Genomic DNA, 14342 nt, shown 5'->3' with positions numbered 1-14342 from the left:
GAGTTGTACTGAAGAGCTCAGAGACTTTAAATGTGGCACTGCCATAGTATTTGTCCCATGTTCCTTACATTTTTGCCATGTTAGTGGAAATGTCTAGGAGTAACAACAGTTCAGCCATGTAGTAAACACCTACAAGGACACCCACAAAGTGGGGCCTCAGAGTGCGTGTGTAATGGGTAAAAATCGTCTGTTCCTTTGTAAAATCACTCACTACAGAGTTATAAACCGCCTCTGGAAGCAACATGAGTACAAGCACTGTGCGCCACGAGCTTCATGAAATGGGTTTCAATGGGCGAGCCACTGAACACATACCCTAGATTACTATGCATAATGGCAAGCGTCGTCTGGAGTGGGGTTAACCCAGTGCAAATGTGTTCTCTGGAGTGATCAATAAAGCTTCACCATCTGGAAGTCTTATGGACGAATCTGGGTTTGGTGGATGCCAGGAGAACAATACCTACTGGAATGCATAGAACCTAGTGTAAATGCTACACCGTGCAAAGATATTTTAGACAATTGTATGCTTCCAACTTTGTGCCACCAGTTTGGAGAAGGCCCTTTCCTATTCCAGCATGACTGTGCCCAAGTGCACAAAGCAAGATGCATAAAGACACCTTTGGGATGTTTTGCAATGCAGGTTGTGGGCCAGTCTTTCTTGTCCAACATCAGTGGCTGACCTCACACATCCCCTACTGAATGAATGGGCTAAAAACCCCACAGAAACTCTATGATCTTCCAACTGGCCCACTGAGCAGTGACTCACTGGAGAGCCTAGTCACCCAACAGACCAATCTGCCCATGGTAAAGCTTAAGTAGTAGTTTTATTCAATAACATGCAACAAACATTATACCATGCCACACATTGACACATACATGTCCTACAGCTACAACAGGATAGCCATCATATACAGTATCTCACAAAAGTGAGTACACCCCACACATTTTTGTGAATATTTTATTATATCTTTTCATGTGACACTGAAGAAATGACACTCTGCTACAATATAAAGTAGTGAGTGTACAGCCTGTATAACAGTGTAAATTTGCTTTACCCTCAAAATAACTCAACACACAGACATTAATGTCTAAATCTTGGCAACAAAAGTGAGTACACCCCTAAGTGGAAATGTCCAAATTGGACCCAAAGTGTCAATATTTTGTGTGGCCACCATTATTTCCCAGCACTGCCTTAACACTCTTGGGCATGGAGTTCACCAGAGCTTCACAGGTTGCCACTGGAGTCCTCTTCCACTCCTCCATGACCACATCATGGAGCTGGTGGATGTTAGAGACCTTGCGCTCCCCCACCTTCCATTTGAGGATGCCGCACATATGCTCAAAAGGGTTTAGGTCTGGAGAAATGTTGGCCAGTCCATCGCCTTTACCCTCAGCTTCCTTAGCTTCCTTAGCAAGTGGTCGTCTTGGAGGTGTGTTTGGGGCCGTTATCATGTTGGAATACTGCCCTGTGGCCCAGTCTCCAAAGGGAGGTGATCATGCTCTGCTTCAGTATGTCACAGTACATGTTGGAATTCATGGTTCCCTCAATACACTGAAGCTTCCCAGTGCCGGCAGCACTCATGCAGGCCCAGACCATGACACTCCTACCATCATGCTTGACTTTAGGCAAGACACAGTTGTCTTTGTACTCCTCATCTGGTTGCCACCACACATGCTTGACACCATCTGAACCAAATAAGTTTATCTTGGTGTCATCGGACCACAGGACATGGTTCCAGTAATCCATGTCCTTAGTCTGCTTGTCTTCAGCAAACTGCTTTCTTGTGCATCTTTAAACGAGGCTTCCTTCTGGGACCAATTTGATGCAGTGTGCGGCGTATGGTCTGAGCACCGACAGGCAGACCCCCCACCCCTTCAACCTCTGCAGCCATGCTGGCAGCACTCATACGTTTATTTCCCAAAGACAACCTGATATAACTCTGAGCATGTGCACTCAACTTCTTTGGTGAGGCAAGGCCTGTTCTGAGTGGAACCTGTCCTGTGAAACCGCTGTATGGTCTTGCCCACGGCGCTGCAGCTCAGTTTCAGTATTTTGGCAATCTTCTTATAGCCTAGACCATCTTTATGTAGAGCAACAATTCTTTTTTTTTATACTCAGAGAGTCCTTTGCCATGAGGTGCCATGTTGAACTTCCAGTGACGAGTGTGAGAGAGATAACACCAAATTTAACACACCTGCTCCCCATTCACACCTGAGACCTTGTAACACTAACGAGTCACATGACACCAGGGAGGGGAAATGGCTAATTGGGCCCAATTTGGACATTTCCAATTAGGGGTGTACTCACTTTTGTTGCCAAGGTGTTAGACATTAATGGCTGTGTGTTGAGTTATATTTGAGGGGACAGTAAAGTTACTCTGTTATACAGGCTGTACACTCACTACTTTACATTGTAGCAGAGTGTCATTTCTTCAGACTTGTCACATAAAAAGATATAATAAAATATTTACAAAAATGTGAGGGATGTACTCACTTTATGAGATACTGTATAATGACAAGACCCTTTTGCAGTGTTAATGATGATTACCTATCCTGAATACTGGCGTACAAATCATTATAAGGTTGCAGTAGGGTGGCCATGTTTCCCCTGTAAAAACTGTATGCCACAGAATGCATCTTTTATAATAACCCTTATTAAAGGCACAATTCATTCACAATAGACTACTGGTATATCATTTCAATAATTGCTATGTAATTGCCTGGTGAGTGGCTGTCCGACATGACTTCAACTCTTGTTTGGATGAGTACATGTTAGTGTATGGTTTATTATATAAATTTTAGCCACCCAATAGTTAAATTGTGTGATGCGATAAATATATGTTATGCAGGGATTCTTTCATAACACAAATCGAATTGTACATAAAAAAAACAATTCTGGTTTCTATTTTTGGGTTGTTTATCCTACAAGAGCCTCTTGTCGTGCAGCATATGCGTAAAAGGTATAAAGTCCCCTATAGGGTAGCAATTCGGCTATCAGTGATACTCTGTACCAATACCCTCCCTGTGGGAGCATCCAGCACACTGTTACTCGGTGATACACAATGTTTATCTCCGTGATGTGTCAGTTCGGGGCAGGGCTTGCCTTGTATTCTCTGATCTTCGAGCTGTGATTGGGTAACGGGGCAGGTGACGTTGGGTAAAACTGGGTGACGTTGTGTGGGGTGACCCTTATCAGCTTCTGGAATTTGGCTATTGCTGATTGTAAGGCCAAGACAATTAACCTCTCGCAGGGCAATGTCTCCTTACACACACATACACACACAAACAAGCTGCTTTAAATTGATTCATCGGAATCCGAGCTCAGCGGGAGGCTGGATACCGAAATAACAATAATTATGATACAGGAAACCAGCGTCTGATGTCAACGTGCACTAGGATGACCACATCATCCATATTTATAGGACACATATTGCTGATCAACTCACGTGCAGTATGTGCAGATGTATCAACTCGTGGAGGGAATTAGTTCCCATACAATGCAGGGGGCAACATTTTACCTGTGCTGGTCAGCAATATGTGTCAATTGCATGTGTCCTGGAAAACATGGCTGATGTGGTCATCCTTCCAGTGTTTTGAGATGTGGCGGTTTACTAACCAAAGTAGATTATAGCACATTGCATGGATCAAGTCAGATTTTGTGGAAGTGCACCTACCATCACATTGGACGCTGGGGATGTTACACAGCAAGTGTGAAATTAGAACTCACTATTGAGCAGCGTGCACCTTGTAAGTGCCTGGTGATAAGTAATTACAGAAATACCATATCTGCTTACATTTCCAAAAGCCAAAAATCAGCACTTTTGTGTGTGTGGTTAGAGACGTGTCTAAGAAGGAAGGACTTTATCAACACTTTTTCAGTGACCTTGTGACCTATTGATAGTTATTTATGTTCCCATGTAAGACATGTAGAAACATAATAATGTACACATTAATGATACTTTTAGGGCTGTAGATCATTGTGAAATACTCATACTCATATGCAAATATTCAGAGCTCCTAGACAGAGGGACATCAGGGGAGGAATGATGGACACTTTGGAGGCATGAATTATTAGCAGATGGTATTAGTGCTACTTCTAAAGGGCTTTAGGTGTCATTGCATTGCAGGTGCTGCAGGGGCCTATGTCCCATTTGTACCACCCATAAAGCTCTGCTACACAGAGGCAATTTTGGGGAGTCTTTTTCCCAAACTATGTCTCCACATGGGGGTCTCAGAGTCAGGCGCCAGGGTGATAATTCTATCATCACAATGGAATTTTGTGTGTTTCCTGTTCCATTGTATGTTAGTTGTGTTTGCTGTGTATAAATACCTGTATGTGTGTCTAATAAAGCCAGTTCTGTTCTCACCTCAACATTGGTCCTGTCTGATTTTTGGGGTGGGCTGCTATAGTAACCTACTGCTCAGGACAGTACATGCGCTGAGTACGCTAAGCTACGGCTAGCTGCAGTGGCAACACAGCTCTGGTGCAGCATCACCCTCTCTCTACAACACCGGTTCTGTCTGGCACTGAAGGGGTTTTCCTCTGGTGTCTCGGCAGAAGGACTAAGCACCATATGCCGATACACACACACGCTAACACCATACACTAATACCCCCACACACATGATGACACCAAATACTAGCACACACACTGATCACCATTGTAACACATAACATGCATTTTTTACTATACCCCAATGAAGACCACACACTATGTAGGTCAGAATGGTGGTTTTTATATGCCTGTAAATCTATTCGTAAAATAAACCTCAGCCATTTATTAGTGTGCTGGGTTGTATTTACTATACTGCCAGCCAGTACCTTTGAGCATTGTAAAAAAATATACACTCACTGGCTACTTTATTAGGTACACCTGTTCAATTGCTTGTTAACACAAATAGCTATTCAGCCAATCACATGGCAGCAACTCAATGCATTTAGGCATGTCGATGTGGTCAAGTTGAAGTTTAAACCAATGGGGAAGAAATGGGGAAGAAAGGCAGTTTAAGTAACTTTGAACATGGCATGGTTGTTGGTGCCAGACAGACTGGTTTGAATATTACAGAAACTGCTGATCTACTGGGATTTTCACGCATAACCATGTCTAGGGTTTACGAAAAAAGGGAAATTATCCTGTGAGTGGTAGTTGTATGAAAAATGCCTTGTTGATGTCAGAGGAGAATGGGCAGACTGGTTGTAGATGACAGAAAGGCAACAATAACTCAAATAACCACTCGTTACAACCAAGGTATGCAGAATACCATCTCTGAACACACAACACACCGAACCTTGAAGCAGATCGGCTACAGCAGCAGAAGAACACACCGGGTGCCACTCCTGTCAGCTAAAAACAGGAAACTGAGGCTGCAATTCACACAGGCTCACCAAAATTGGACAATGAAGACTAGAAGAACAGTGCCTAATCTAATGAGTCTCGATTCCAGCTGCAACATTCAGATGGCAGCGTCAGACTTTGGCATAAACAACATGAAAGCATGGCTCCATCCTGCCTTGTCTCATCGGTTCAGGCTGGTGGTGGTGTTATGGTGTGGTGGACATTTTCTTGGCACAGTTTGGGCCCCTTAGTACCAATTGAGCATAATTTAAACGTGACAGCCTACCTGAGTATTGTTGCTGAATAATGTCCATCCCTTTATGACCACAGTGTACCCATCTTCTGATGGCTACTTCCAGCACCACGTCACAAAGCTCACATCATCTCAAACTGGTTTCTTGAACATAGCAATGAGTTCACTGAACTCCAATGGCCTCCACAGTCACCAGATCTCAATCCAACAGAGCACCTTTGGGATGTGGTGGAACGGGAGATTCGCGCCATGGATGTGCAGCTGACAGATCTCCAGCAAATGCCATAATATCCATATGGACCAAAATCTCTGAGGAATGTTTCCAGCGCTTTGTAGAAAGCATGCCACAAAGAATGAAGACAATTCTGAAGGGAAAAGTGGGTCCACCTGCTAATGTCACACCTTTTGAATCCATGTCCATGAGTAGGCACCTCGTAGCTTTGTGTCCATCATCTGACTAATCGTCCCATAGGTGCCTATGACTTTCCAAACCAGTTTGTATGAAACAATTGTATAGGGTGGAAACTTAAAGTACTTGACAGTTACATATTCAGACAATGCATATCTATACTTTATAGATATAATGATGTGTGTCTCTGTAAACATCTATCTTGTCTAAAAAACAAACACAAACAAAAATCACAAAAGTACCTCAAGGCTGCATCCGAACATTAAACATCTTATCTCATTTATAAAACAGCAGCAATCTGGGTTTCAGATTGTAAACCAATACTCATTACTTGTAAACAAGGAAATACAGTAATCGGAGACTGCACATCCAGCCCAGACTGGAGATCTTACCCCGTCCCAGAAACTGGCACCTAGGCAGAACAAACACAAAAGAACATTCCAACACTTCGGTCACTAACACAAAGATAGCAGCCTTTTATCAAAAGACAAAGCAGGATGTACAAGCAGTGGAATATAAAATACAAAAATCTACTGCAAGCAATAAAACATTTATGATTTGTTATTTCAAGGCCAGGAAAAATAAGCTGGCACGTTAGGCTACCCCATAAAACAATGTCATGCGCAGTAACATGTGTGAATAGAAAAAGGTCCATACTGGCAACGGTATACAATAGGGAGGGTTATAGATTCATAGACCAATTGTAGAAACTGAGGAATCTCCACAACTGACTCTCAAGGAAAACCAGAATAGAGTATACAATGATGTCAAGAATGATGTATATGAGAATGTATTCATAAAATGCACTTGGCACCATAGCAACCAATAGAATATTCATGTTGATTGGGCCTGTCCACTGGGTACTATAGTGATAAAATCCTTTATTAAACTTTATGCAAAACCCCAATGTGTAGCTATACCCTGTTCCATACAAAATAGTCTGGGACTCTGGGGTCCCACTAAGAAAGACACCGAAAGATCTGAGAGGAAATGTCCTTAGAAAAGGGGGACATCTGTAAGTAACCCCAAACAAGGTTCTGAAATTGGTTCAGTTGGACATTTTATTAAAGATGGAGCAGGGTAAGACCACCCATCTGCCCTATCCATCCAGCCAACTATGGCAAGGTGGTCACATGGGAATTGTCAATATCACAGCCTGCTGGGCCAGTCAGGGAAGGTTGGATGGTCTCTCTAACCAGCCCATGATCCCTTGAAAGTAGGACAGTGGGGATGTTTGGTGGGACTATGGGAATGGGTAATAGGCCGTATGTGATTCTCTATGTAACCGAGTATACAGAGAGACTGATGTGATGTGAATGTTCTTTTACGATAATAGCACAATAAACTTATCAGCTCAAAGACGTAGCTTTTCAAGTCTCAAGAAAGCCCCAGACCTTTGTACTAATAACTTCTGTTCAAATGAAGATGCATTGTAATTAATAATAAAACTTGTTTTATAAGAAGAGAACGTACATGTAATCATTAAGGTCAGCTCCTTGCCAAGCAGAAAGACAATAATGTTTTTATGGTTTCTGGAGAGATCGATACCTATTTCCTTATTTTCCTGATTTCTTTATCGCTCTTTTTTTCTATGGAAATAAATCTGTTTCAGTTTTATTTCAGGCTGGTAAAAAAATTCTGGTTCTTGTCACATAACATCCCATCCAGGACTGACCATTAGGCACTCAGCATCAATGGCCAATGCACAGCACAAAGGAGCATTGAAGTGAAGGTCTGGTAGGGAGAATGAGAGGAGGGAAAGAGATTGAGAGAAATAGAAGAAATTCAAAGGAAGAGAAAAGATTCAGAGAAAAGGACAAGAGGATGACAGAGAAGAAGGAGAAAAGAGTATGAGAGATGGAAGACAGGGAGAGAGAAGTAAGAAAAAGAAGAGAATGAGAGGAGCAGAAAGAGTGAAAAGGAACAGAGTGAGTGAGAAAATAAAAAGAGTGTGTGTGAGAAAAAGAACAGAAGAGAGAGTACATCTCTGATAGAAGAAGAAAGAATGAAGAAGCAAAGAGACTGAAAGAAAGGGAAGAAAGTGAGAGGAAAGAGCTGATGCTAAGCGCTACCACAGGAACACCAGGGGTTAATGCAGGTAGAGAGAGGAAGGTGGACAAGATTGAGAGAAAAGAAGGAAATTAGTGAGAGAGAAAATTAAGGGAATGGGGAGAAAAGGAAGAGTGTGAGAGAAAAAGATCTGAGAAATGAACAAAATCGAAGAGAGAGTTTGTTATTTTTATATTTATGTGACAAAAAGCTTGTATGTTAGGGCAAGTGTGTCTGTGTAAGGGCAAGTAAGTGTGTGTCTGTAAAGGCAAGTAAATGCTAGGATGTCTGTGTTTGAGGGCAAGCATGAATAAGTATGTGCATGGGCAGGCACGTGTGTGTATGGGCAGGTGTGTGTGAGGTCAAGTGTATATGTGGGTGTCTTTACAGTCAATCTATTTTTATTTCTGGCATTATAAGTTAATAGAATAATGCATTCTAGTTTTATTGTTTTAAATGCAAAAAATGACAGTGTCTTTCATTGACTCCAGTAACTTTACAAAACGCCTGCCATATGTCCATACCTACCCCTGGGCTAGACTAAATGTAGTGAAGGCAAGGATACTGTTTGGCATCCCCATTTCTTTTAATAGCATTATGCTTTTGCACAGTTATTGCATGTTTTTACAAGTTAACTAATAAATTCATTTTCTGCTTTGCCTTGTTGGTTTATCTAAATGTTATTGTGACTTTAAGGGCTGTAGAAGACCGAATTCTTGACCATATTGAAAATAAAAGCAGTCATGGCACTTTAAGGCCAGCGGATGCTAAAAAAGGCATACATGGGACGGCATATCACAGTGTGTGGCCGAAGATGCCTGGTGCTAAACCCTGATGGTCAAGCAAATCAAATGTTTCCATGAAGTCACTGTTCATACTGTATTTTCTTTGGAAATCTTCAGTTTTGTGTGTGAATCTATCAACAGATGATATGAAATGCTCTCTGGACTGTAAGTTATCATTCATATCAGCAAGGAACAATTGCGAAAGTTAATAATATATATGAAGATATACTCGATGATGCTTCGTGTACGCAGTATTGAACAATTTCTTTGTTTTCCTGCTATATAAAGTTATGTAAAGATAAAAAATTTGCATCTCTGCAGGAAATTACAAAAAAAAAAAAAAAAACTTTGTATAAAGTCACCAAACATTTAAAAGGGTGTAATTATCCTAATAGAAGGAATAATCCTCCAAATACCATCACCAGGAAGTTCAGACGGCGGCTCTACATACGAGGTGGGTTTAAATACATAGACAATTGCCTGCTTTTGGCACATATTTAGAACGTGCGTTGCTTGATTGAAGGTAACTAAGCGACGCTTCCCATCCAAACAAATCTGCCCCTTGCCCCCGTTTTCTGCAAGTCGCCTCTCAAGTTTACTGACAGATATCTGGATCAACGAAATGGTTATCTGCCAGCAAGGTCACGATAAACTTTGAGATTGGAATTACTAGAGATAGCGGTTTATTGTGTTATCTGACGAGGCTGATTGCTGCAGAGTCCACATTATGTTGTTAAATACAAGAATACTAGAGACTCTTTACAAAAATTCTGATACCTTCCCTTTAATCACTAGGGGGTCAGTGGTATGAAGACAGCCTCCCACATTTAATAAAGCCCAATAACTGTGCAAAACGCGTTTTTTAGTAACTTAGGTTAAAAAAAAAGACACAAGTCCATCAAGTTCAACCTCACTGCTGATCCAGAAGAAGGCAAAAACCACATTGACGTAATTTCCAATTGTGCCTAAAAATAGGAAAACAAATTCTCCTTGACTCCAGAAATAGGTCAACAAGCTATCATTAATCCTGTTCTTATAACCAGTTATATCCCAGTACATTCCGCCCATACTTAAATGCATCAATGCCTCTACGACCGCATTAACACAGGGCATAAGGGGCACCTGCCCCTTAAGCTCGCCGCAACTGCGACCGGGTCAGCCACTCTAAGGGGCCGGGAAGCCCCCAGCAGGGCCGGCCTTACGGGTGTGCGGCCGCACAGGGTTTAAATTAAAACATCGGGGGGGGGGGTTTGTTGTTTTGTTTTTTTACTTTATTTAACATCCTCCATGTTAAATAAAGGGGGGGGTGCAGTGAGAGAGGGGAGAGGGGGGTTAGATAGTGAGAGGGGGTACATAGTGAAAAGGGGAACATAGTGAGAAGAGGCAGATAAGATGGGGAGAGGGGGTATTGTGAATGCGTATGAGAATGAATGAATAAATGTGTGGATGAATTGTGTGAATGATTTGTGAGACTGCATTAATGAATGTGTTAATGATTTGTGTGAATGAGTGAGTAAATGCAAATATGGTACATGAAGGGTGGGCTTTAACAATAAATAAATAAATAAAAATGGGCTGCTCAGGCTTAAATGCCCGGGCCTGAATAATATCATATCCACTCTGATGCCTTTTTGTAATGTGAACATCTGTAACTTCTCTATCCTTTTTTCATGACTAAGGCGTTCCATTCTTCTTATTAACTTTATAGCCGCCTCTGCACTTTTTTAAGCTCCATAATGTCCTTTTTAAGAACAGGTTACTATTGACATACAGGATAAAAAATTTCATTTTTTCCTTGTGAGTCAATACCTCTTTCTATACATGATAATATCTTGCTGGCCTTTGCAGCAGCTTACTGACATTGAACACCATTGCTAAGTTTATTGTCTACAAGGAAAGGCGAAAAAAGGAAACTTGCCAAGTTTCATCTTGATGCTGTTTGCATTAAAAAAAAACTTTCAGACCGACTGCTGCCTTTACAAATAATGAAGCTAACTGAAGTCTCACGATAAGAAGTTGCTGATAGCCAGGTGGACAAGCTCTTTTATCTGAGACAGTTATTGATTTTGAAAAAAAGGTCAGGTAAGGGTTAAATTTTAAAGATCATGGGAGGAAAAAGAATGCAGAAATGTGAATAAACAGCTACAGATTATTAATTTATTTTCAGTTTTAAGATACAGACTTGTACAAAAAATCACTACTATTGATTTCAAGGAGAGCTCTTTCCTGTTTAAAGCAGCCAATCAGTAAAGCGAGACATTGGACCGCAGACGAGGCGGTCTGCTGTAGCTCTAGAGCTGCAGTTTGTCTTTAAGGCAGGTTTAAAGAATCCATATCAAAGTATTTAGTACTAAGTAATGTACATGTTTTTTCAGGATGCTGCCGGTGACACAAGGTGATCTCCTACTTACCCTACACGTGTCATTATGGGATCATAATCACCAACCGTCAATATGTATAATACATGTTCCTACCACAGTATCGAATCATTTTTGTAACGCGGAGGGCCACACAGCACGGAGACATTCAGACACTGTTAAATTTAGTCTGAGGGGCGCCAGGTAGACACCTTCGATCACATTGATGCTTGTTCCAAGAAAAAAATAGATGATTTACATTAAAGTCATTGATCGATAACTGGGTTGGGCTCCTAATTATAGGCTGGTAAACAAATGATATACAAAACTATATATAATCTTCACAGTGCCCTTGGGAACCTTCAATGTAAATGTAGCCTTGTAGGCCTGATAATTGTATCTGCTTATCTACCTATAGGAATGTCTGAAACCTCTATTGCCAATCAATTTAAAGGAGAAGTATGTGGACCCAGTCTGTGCTTATCTTAATTAGCTGGTTTGAAAAGCATAATTACATTGTATAACTTCAAATGCTGAAAACACTCAAACTTCTAATACCATACAAAACATTATCAGAGTCATTTATAGAATACATGCAATTCAACGTCCATATTCCTATTTATTTCAATGGGAGTGCTGCGGTGCGTATACAGGAAAAAGTACAGTAAAGTAAAGAGACAGACAGGGGAAGAAAAAAATTAGACTGAAATCTCATATTCTAAAGTCAATAGCAAAAGGGCACTGATTTGTTTGCAGTGAATTATCTGTTCAAAATGAACTCCAGTATGTGTTTTACTTTACAATATGATTGGAATGCCAGGTACCTACATATTTAGTTTGAAAACTGCTGCAGAGCCAATCAGGAATGTGCTGGTGATGATCAGATCACTCCCGACCAATAGGTGTGAACTGATCATTAATTACTGATCAATATCCAGTGACCTAATATGATCATCATACTAACACCATACATTAACACTAACCTAACCTTACACTTTCACTGTCCACTAAATGTACCCCAGCACTACCCTTTACGCAATACCCTAACCACTAGATATGATAAGTAAGCTGTTATTTCATTAAGTATTTGTGTGCTAGTTGGCTTTGAGGCACCAAAACAAAAATTGGCCCCAAACCCAGGTGTGGAGAGACACCGAAACTTTTTTACAGAAATGACTCCAAACCCAGGGAAGGAACTTCCTATGTTTGGCATTCATCATGATATGTGTAACAAATGTGAAAAGGTAGGAAAAAAACATTTAATAGTCTTGTAAGATTTGTAAGATGCATTTCATGAATATATAGTTTGTGGGGGTTATTTTGGTATTTATGGGTAGTTATCCCATTAAAAACAAGAGGTGCACATTTGTGGGGCAACTGTGTAAATTTACACACTCATGATTTGGGGTCTCTCCTGAACACATAATGCTGTGTGTTCAGGAAACACGGAGATATTTTTTTTGTGTTCTCTTTATTGTTCCGGGTAGACCAGGATGCAGCATCCATCCTCAAACATGCCTGGAACATGAAAAAGTTGGGGGGGGTCAAATTTTCTTGAAAGATTCTTGGTTGTTGTGGGTGACCTAGAAAGGTAAGTGAAGTTAACACAAATAGCTAATCAGCCAATCACATGGCAGCAACTCAATGCACTTAGGCATGTAGACGTGGTCAAGACAACTTGCTGAAGTTCAAACCGTGCATCAGAATGGGGAAGAAAGGGGATTTAGGTGACTTTGAACGTGGTATGGTGGTTGTTGGTGCCAGACGGACTGGTCTGAGTATTTCAAAAACTGCTGATCTACTGGAATTTTCACGCACAACCACCTCTAGGGTTTACAGAGAATGGTCCGAAAGAGAGAAAATATCCAGTGAGCGGCAGTTGCGTGGACGAAAATGCCTTGTTGATGTCATGAGAATGGGCAGACTGGTTGTAGATAACAGAAAGGCAACAGTAACTCAAATAAGCACTCGTTACAACCACGGTATGCAGGATACCATCTCTGAACACACAACTCGCCGAACCTTGAAGCAGATCGGATACAGCAGCAGAAGACCCCACCGGGTGCCGCTCCTGTCAGCTAAGAACAGGACACGGAGGCTACAATTCACACAGACTCACCAAAATTGGACAATGGAAGACTGGAAGAACGTTGCCTGGTCTGATAAGTCTCGATTCCAGCTGCGACATTCAGATGGCAGGGTCAGACTTTGTAAACAACATGAAAGCATGGATCCATCCTACCTTATATCAAAGGCTGGTGGTGTAATGGTGTGGTGAACATTTTCTTGGCACGCTTTGGGCCCCTTAGCAGCAATTGAGCATTGTTTAAACGTGACAGCCTACCTGAGTATTGTTGCTGCCCATCCCTTTATTATTATTATTTCAGATTCCGTAGCGCGGTGACCACAGTGTACCCATCATCTGATGGCTACTTCCAGCAGGATAATGCACCATGTCACAAAGCTCACATCATCTCATACTGGTTTCTTGAAAATGACAATGAGTTCACTGAACTCCAATGGGCTCCAGTCACCAGATCTCAATCTCAAGCACCTCTGGGATGCGGTGGAACGGGAGATTCGCATCATGGATGTGCAGCTGACAAATCTGCAGCAACTGTGTGATCCCATCATGTCCATATGGACCAAAATCTTTGAGGAATGTTCTGAAGGCAAAATAGTGTACCTAATAAAGTGGCCAGTGAGTTATATGTAAATGAGTAAGGCATGCAAAACAATATTTCACAATTTTTAAACACATTTTAGCTGTATTTCTATACGGAAGCCTTTTGGCCCCATGAGAAACACGAAGACTCCCTACTTGAAGCAGACCTTGTCATGTTCACAATAGTTGAGGAGTACACTTGGTAAACTGAATCGCCCTGTTCTCTATACACTTTTAAGTGATTACACATATCTAGGACTCCAAGGTCAGCAGGAATTATTCTTATCTGTTTGGATCCTCTCCATTGCCAGCGGACCGGTACAAGGTGAGAAAGACATGAATAGAGCCAGAGGACAGCAATGATCTGCAGCGATAATAGGTACAGAACAGATAAAACAGACAGCTGTAACCATCTTATCACCCTCATATCACAGAGATAACCCTTACCCCAAGCATTTAACAAGGAACAAAGTATTTCAGAATAACGTATTT

The sequence above is a fragment of the Spea bombifrons genome, chromosome 4 (assembly GCF_027358695.1).
Source record: "Spea bombifrons isolate aSpeBom1 chromosome 4, aSpeBom1.2.pri, whole genome shotgun sequence".
Lineage (NCBI taxonomy): Eukaryota > Metazoa > Chordata > Amphibia > Anura > Pelobatidae > Spea > Spea bombifrons.
Note: the sequence above shows the minus strand (reverse complement) of the source record.